Here is an 8,063-nt window from a genome sequence, read left to right on the forward strand (position 1 = left end):
TAAAAAAAACGACTCAATAAAAAATATAAAAGGAATACTAAAATAGCCAATGTATCGTCATGTTGTATACATCATAACCCGAGGGGGGTCGAAATTGTTGTTCAAATGTTGCATGTACACTTTTTAGTATCTAGATATTGTGTTATATGTTAGAATGTCTAATTAACAACTATATTGTATACATTAATAATATTGTTTTGTCAGAAATATATAAATATAATGATAAATATCATCTCTTCAGTGGGTCATATGATTGAGTGTAGTCTGGCCCAGGAGTGTGAAGGTGAACGGAAAGGCTCTGGAGCAACGAACCGCCCTTGCTGTCTCTGCCTGGCCGGTTCCCCTCTCTCCATTGGGATTCTCTGCCTCTAACCCTATTACAGGGGCTGAGTCACTGGCTTACTAGTGCTCTTCCATGCCGTCCCTAGGAGGGGTGCGTCTCTTGAGTGGGTTGAGTCACTGACGTGATCTTCCTGTCTGGGTTGGCGCCCCTCCTTGGGTTGTGCCGTGGCGGAGATCTTTGTGGGCTATACTCGACCTTGTCTCAGGATGGTAAGTTGGTGGTTGAAGGTATCCCTCTAGTGGTGTGGGGGCTGTGCTTTGGCAAAGTGGGTGGGGTTATATCCTGCCTGTTTGGCCCTGTCCGGGGGTATCATCGGATGGGGCCACAGTGTCCCCTGACCCCTCCTGTCTGAGCCTCCAGTATTTATGCTGCAGTAGTTTATGTGTCGGTGTGCTAGGGTCAGTCTGTTATATCTGGAGTACTTCTCCTGTCTTATCCGGTGTCCTGTGTGAATTTAAGTATGCTCTCTCTCCTTGGGGGGGGGGGGGGGGGAGTCACGTACTGTCACGTTCTGACCCTAGTTCTTTTGTTATTTCTTTGTTTCAGTGTGGTCAGGGCGTGAGTTGGGTGGGTTATCTATGTTCGTTTTTCTATGTTTTTTTTTTTAGTTTGGCCTGGTATGATTCTCAATCAGAGGCAGATGTCGTTAGTTGTCTCTGATTTAGAATCATACTTAGGTAGCCTTTTCCACCTGGGTTTTGTGGGTGGTTATTTTCCGTTTCAGTGTTTTCACCATTCGGGACTGTTTCGGATTTCATTTTGTTTCACTTTGTTAGTTTGTCTTTTGTCGTATTCATTCTCATTAAAAGACATTATGGATACGTACCATGCTGCGCATTGGTCTGACATTTCTTCTCCCAACGAAGAACGTTACATGAATACATGGAAAACTAAGTATATGTTGTTTTCTAGAGTACACGTACATAGTACGGTCTATCAGTATATACGTTAAGTTGTCTTTTTAAAAAACATATTGATGAGTTAGTTAATTAAGGGGCTTCTTCTATAGAAATAGGTCAGGCCTCTTGCTTAATAGTACAAAGCAGATAATTCAATCAATGTTCTTACTGCTCCTAGACTATTGCAAAATCATCTATATGAATGCAGCTGCCACTTCATTAAAGCCTTTAGATGCATTTGACCCTAGAGCACTTTGTTTTATTATGGGTGCAGGTTCAGTACACATCCCTGCATTCTCTATCGTAAAGTAGGCGACCCTCTTTGAGGTCACGTAGGTCAATTCGTTGCTCTCTTTGCCTTTATAAAGCTCTTTTACATACTGTAAACTCCCTCTGTAGCTAACAGTTACAATAACCATTAGATGTACGAGTCAGAGTTATCATACACAGTGTCAGGGATTGCTAACTCTTGAAATTCCTTTGGTCTGTACAGAGTTCGGTAAATCAGCTCTTTGCCCCTTACTTGTGGAATAATCTCCAAGCTTCTCTAAACATTGATGTTTTGGTGTCTCTAGGTTAATTCAGACTGCTGAACGAGGCCTGTTACAACTTACTATTATTAAAGGATTCGTACCTTTAATAAAATACGAAACACTTGACGAAACAACAACACCGACAAACGAACAGTCCTGTAAGGTGAACAGACAAAACAGAAAACAACCACCCACAAACACAGGTGGGAACAGGCTACCTAAGTATGGTTCTCAATCAGAGACAACGATAGACAGCTGCCTCTGATTGAGAACCATACCAGGCCAAACACATAGAAATACAAAACAAGGACAACATAGAACACCAGACATAGAATGCCCACCCAAACTCACGCCATGACCAACCAAAATAGAGACATAAAAAGGATCTCTACGGTCAGGGCGTGACACCACCCCTCCCATGTGTTCCCAGGTACATATTTGGGAGCCCATATTCATTCAGGATGTAAGGCTTACTAGTTATGGCAAATGTTAGGAAAACTTGGTTGTTGTAACAAAACAAAAAAACAAAACAAAAAAACAGCAAAGTTTTATACTTTGACCACATCTTTTCACATACGTTTTATTTGGGTCTTTTTAATTTACTACGTTGTTTGGCTCCAGCCCTTGGAAGCTCGGTGCATGTACAAAGAAAAATAACACAATTCAACAATTGATGGATGGTGACAAAAATAATGACATTGCCAGTAGTCATGTTAAGGTTTTCAATGTTTTATTGGTGGAGTTGATGGATTTGCATGTGGCTGTGCATTATATGGTGCCGGCATAGGAAAGAGGATCTGATCATGGCTATTGGTATTCTTGATCAAGTCTTGATCCAAAAAGACACACAACTGTTATGGGGTTAATTCCACATTTGCTTGGTAGTGTATTATCATGGTATGAGACAACATAAATAATACAATTTAAGTAAAGTAAAAATAAACAATATTATCCTAAATTGAGAGATGAATAAAAAATGTGTTGTCACATCAACATCATCAAAAATCTTTCACAATGTACCTGTTTTCAGTATAGAACGACATGTATACAGATTATATTATTCAAGGTTTGAAATGAACACAATGAGAAGTGATTTTGTAACAACAGTTTTGAATGGGTAATTGTATCAAATATATATCATTGTATGTTTTAATTAGCGCTCATATAAACTGTTTTCATCACTGCCTTGTAAACCCATTCTTGTAAGTTGGAGCTACTGTACGTGATTGTCTGGGGCTGCTGTACAGATTTGAGCACTTGCCAAGATGTTGACATTTCTGGGTATGTCTCACCTGTAACATGATAATAGTAAAGATTATGATGGTAATAATAATATTGTTATATTATTTTTATAATAATAAAAATCTGTCAATCAACCATATGTCTTTCTTAAAAGCCTTTTTTTGCATCAGCAGTTGTCACAAAGCGTTTTAGAGATACCCAGTCTAAAAATCCAAGACCCATCAATGCATATGTCGAAGTACAGCCTCTAGGAAACACTCCCTAAAGTCATAAACATAGGATTACAGTTTTTCTCAATTGCTAAAACACTAAAACCCATTGGCTGAAGACAGTTCTCAGTTGCCTGGACTCATTTAGCTAATTATGCAGTCTGTTGTCAATACCTTAAACCATTTCACATGGTAAAACACAATTTGCAGATCTCACGTAGACTTTTCAGCAAAACTCTAAACACATTCTCATTCTCAAAACACATTCTGCACTCTAATGCACATGTCATCCATACTGGTAAACACAAGTGGCAACAATCAAATACAAATAGAGAACACATGTCATTGATTGAACACAACCACTTTAACATCAGTTTCCACCGAGCTGCTCAGGTAAGGGAATGGTTTAACATCAATGGGCAGTTTATGAACTTGTACCTCCCTCCATACTCGCCTTTCCTGAATCCGATTGAGGAGTTTTTCTCCTCTTGGAGATGGAAAGTGTATGATAGACAACCCTACACCAGAGTAAATCTGCTGCAAGCCATGGATTTAGCCTGTGGTGATATAGGTGAGGAATCATGTCAGGGCTGGATACGGCACACAAGAGGCTTCTTCCCCCGTTGCCTCAGGAGGGACAATATTGCTTGTGATGTCGACGAAGTGCTCTGGCCTGACCCAGCCCAAAGACAAGAAGAAGCACATTGATCACATGTTTACTCCTTTGATTTTTGTCCCTTTTAGTATTGTATACTGTAGTACAGTGCATTGTAGGCTGTATACTGTACAATGGACAAATTGTATGGCCCTGAACATTGTGCTTTCCATTTATTAACAGTACTGACTGCTCAATAGATTTTGACTGGTTGCTGGTTCATATCAACCAAGAACAAGAATTACAGTATCACAGAGACAAAGGACAAGTTTGTGAGATGCAGGGTACAGTACTGTAAAAATAGGGGTACAAAGGGGGAGGAAGAACAAAAAACTAAATTGCAAAGAGCAAAGCAGAGTAGTAATTTCTGATCAATCTTGAGCTACTATGATAGAACATGTTTTCGTTCATCAAAAGACAATGACGGAAAAATATGAATATTTCTTTAGATTAAAAATGAACTTCTCCCTGAGAATTGTATGTTTTGAACAATGTGTTTTCTATTTTTCGGTGTATTGTTTACTGACTGCTTGAGAGTGTATATCATTTTGATCACTTTGTTTATGATTTGAGAGCAGTGTTTGATTTTGAACACAGGTAAAACTGTTTTGAGGCGAATGTTTCATTTTGCGAGAGGAGTCAGAGGTTATGTAAATAGTGCTTGAAGATGAGGTTTTGGGTTTAATGTTTTCAGGAAATGGAGCAAGGTTTCAGAAATTGTGTTTTAGCAATTGAGAAAAACTGTAATAATTCTCTAAAAATTGGATGTCATTGTCTTTAATAACTGTTGCAATACTAAACATTGAAACCTTGTTAAATATTTGTTACTTTGGTATATATTGAGTGAAATGTTAAATGGTGGACTGACGTGTACCTGTTGGGGACCAAAATATTATTTCAAGACATTCTTTGAGGATGATTCTATGACAAATACAAGGGACCAAAATATTATTCACTGAAATTCACTTGGGCTAAGTGACAATTTGAATCTCAAAAACAGACTTCAATAGTATATCACTGTAGTGAGTGTTATTAGACTCGGACATTCTCTCTCCCTCTCTGTCTGCCCCCTCTTTCTCGCCATCTCTTTCCCTCTCTCTCTCAGACTCCCTCAGAGGAGACTTTTGGCTACAAGGAGCTTGTGGAGGCAGCTAAGACTGTGAAGCATATCCCTGTGGCTCTGTGCAGCGATAAGGAGGCATGGGCCAAACTCAGCATCGTGTCTGACGCTATCGCCATCTTCAGAAAGGTAAACTACTACACCACACCTTTCACTTTGTCCATCAGAAATCACCTGCTTGGCTCCCGTTACAACAACTTTGACAACAAATGTATGAGAAAATATCAACTGAAAAATGTGATCTATGTGTGTGTGTTCAGGCAGATAACCACCAAGACAACCTTCAGCTCTCTGAGACCAAGAAAGTGGAGGCGGACGGCCTTGCTCGCTTTATCACCATGAACGAGCTTCGCTACATCACCGAGTACAACCAAGTGGTAGTCACTGACCACAGCACTGTTCATCTACACCTTACACACTACTCTATACAACAGCTATTCTATTAACAGTTATACCAGCCTTGTCATGATTACACCTTGGCATCACATCCTTGTATTATTAGCCTTTCATGTTCAGTCATATAACCAGACTATACCTACAGACAGTTAATGTACTGTCACAATCCTATTTTGATATCTATTTCCTATAGCTCTCTCTCTCTCCTCTCAGACAGCAGTGGGTCTGTTCCAGTCTGAGGTGAAGGCACACCTCCTGCTCTTCATCAACAGGGGGAGTGGTGACTATAAAGAGCTCAAGGACCGACTAGGAGCTCTGGCCCCAGAATTTGTTGGCGAGGTGAGAGCAGGCAAGCAGCAACTGGACCTGAAAAGAGCGACTGAACAAAATCTCTGTTATATCAGCCATTTGATTCAAATCTTGAGATAATGTCCCTAATCCCCTATTTGGAATCGGTTCTTTTGAATCAACTATTTAATTGAATCTTGAATTTAATATGTAAATTGGATCATTGGAGTCAGATGTTTTGAACTGCTCTGTGAACTGAGAAAACCCTTACCAAATGCAGGAGATAAGGAACTGCCCATCAACAAAATTCATATATATATTGAACTACTCGTCAATAAAATCACAGATTTTAGTTTTAGTTTCTATTGTCAAACGTATTTGCTACTGTGTGCTCTACTGAATATTACCATGATTTATTTGCCACAGTTCCTGTTTGTGCTGGTACACGGGGTGAGGTCCAATGAGAAATCTCTGGGCTACTTCGGCCTGACTTCATGTGACCTTCCCCGCGTGGGCATTTACGACGGCGACTCAGATATGAAGTGGCTCATGCCCGAGGGAGAGATCTCCACTGAGCGTGTGCGGGAATTCTGCCAGTCACTCATACTAGGCAATCTCAAGGTCAGAGGTCAAAACAAACCTGAGTTCAAATAGTATTGGTTCTCTTTCAAATGCCTTTGAGGGTTGATTGAGCCTGCCTGGAGTGCCAGATGGACAGGGTTTGCACTTTTTGGACTATTCTATTGGTTCCATTGTGCCAGGCAAGCTCAATTAAGAGCAGGTAAATACGTATTTGAAAGAAAACAAATACTATTTGAACCCATATCTATGGCGCAGTATACGTTTCAGTGGCTTTGATAATATGTAGAAAGAGGCAATAAATTATACTGTGTGGCCTCCATTTAATGTATCTATATTGCTTCTCAAAAACTTTTTTCATCTTTTTAGGAGGTGAAGCAGGCAGGAGAACCTGATCCTAAAACGGAGTTGTAAAATAAACAAATAAAGGAATGTAAATACTTAGCTTTATGACAATAATTGTGTCTTTTTTGGTCAGTATTGATTTCTGCCTGAATCTTATGTAGGCTATGTGTGAAAGAAGAATTGGAATCTGTCTTCAGAAAAAATAACAGTTGAGGATTTCAAATGCAATCGCAAAGAAACAACAAATACAATAGAATATGATGCAGTATATTACAATACAATACATATTTGTGTATTTACATGCAAATGCTACATTTAAGTGCAGACCTGTGTTCAAATACATGTACAGGATATTTGAGTGTCTGGTATATAAAACACTTTTTCAAATACACAGCCCAAAACAATAACTTTTATTTTTGTATTTGAATGGTTATTTGTAAAAACCAAATAGTCTGCCAAATTGTATTATTTGACAGTATTTTCAAATTCTTATGTAAATTCATGAGAGTATATTTGAGTTTTTCAAATGCTTTAAGTGTATTTCCAAATATATTAAAAAAATTCAACTACTTATCTTTTGAAATAAAAGATCAGAATACTTACTTCGAATGTGTGAGCAATTAATTTAAATATTTTAAATACAGTGGCAAGAAAAAATATGTGAGGCGTTTGGAATTACCTGGATTTCTGCATAAATTGGTCATAAAATTTGATCTGATCTTCATCTAAGTCACAACAACAGACAAACACAGTCTGTTTAAACTAATAACACAAACAATTATATGTTGTCATGTCTTTATTGAACTCACCGTGTAAACATTCACAGTATAGGGTGGGAAAAGTATGTGAAACTTTGGATTTAATAACTGGTTGACCCTCCTTTGGCAGCAATAAACTCAACCAAATGTTTTCTGTAGTTGCGGATCAGACCTGCACAGCGGTCAGGATGAATTTTGGACCATTAATCTTTACAAAACTGTTTCAGTTCAGCAATATTCTTAGGATGTCTGGTGTGAACCGCTCTCGAGGTCATGCCACAGCGTCTCAATGGGTTGAGTTCAGGACTCTGACTGGGCCACTCCAGAAGGCGTATTTTCTTCTGTTCAAGCCATTCTGTTGTTGATTTACTTGTGTTTTGGGTCATTGTCCTGTTGCGTCGCTCAACTTCTGTTGAGCTTCAACTGGCGGACAGATAGCCTTAAATTCTCCTGCAAAATGTCTTGATTAACTTGGGAATTCATTTTTCTGTCAATGATAGCAAGTTGTCCAGGCCCTGAGGCAGCAAAGCAGGCCCAATCCATGATGCTCCCTCCACCATACTTTACAGTTGGGATGAGGTTTTGATGTTGGTGTGCTGTGCCTTTTTTTCTCCACACATAGTGTTATGTGTTCCTTCCAAACACATCAACTTTAGTTTGACTCCTGACTCTAAATAGCTTTTGGAAAAGTCAATA

The sequence above is a fragment of the Salvelinus alpinus genome, chromosome 2, assembly GCF_045679555.1.
Source record: "Salvelinus alpinus chromosome 2, SLU_Salpinus.1, whole genome shotgun sequence".
NCBI lineage: Eukaryota > Metazoa > Chordata > Actinopteri > Salmoniformes > Salmonidae > Salvelinus > Salvelinus alpinus.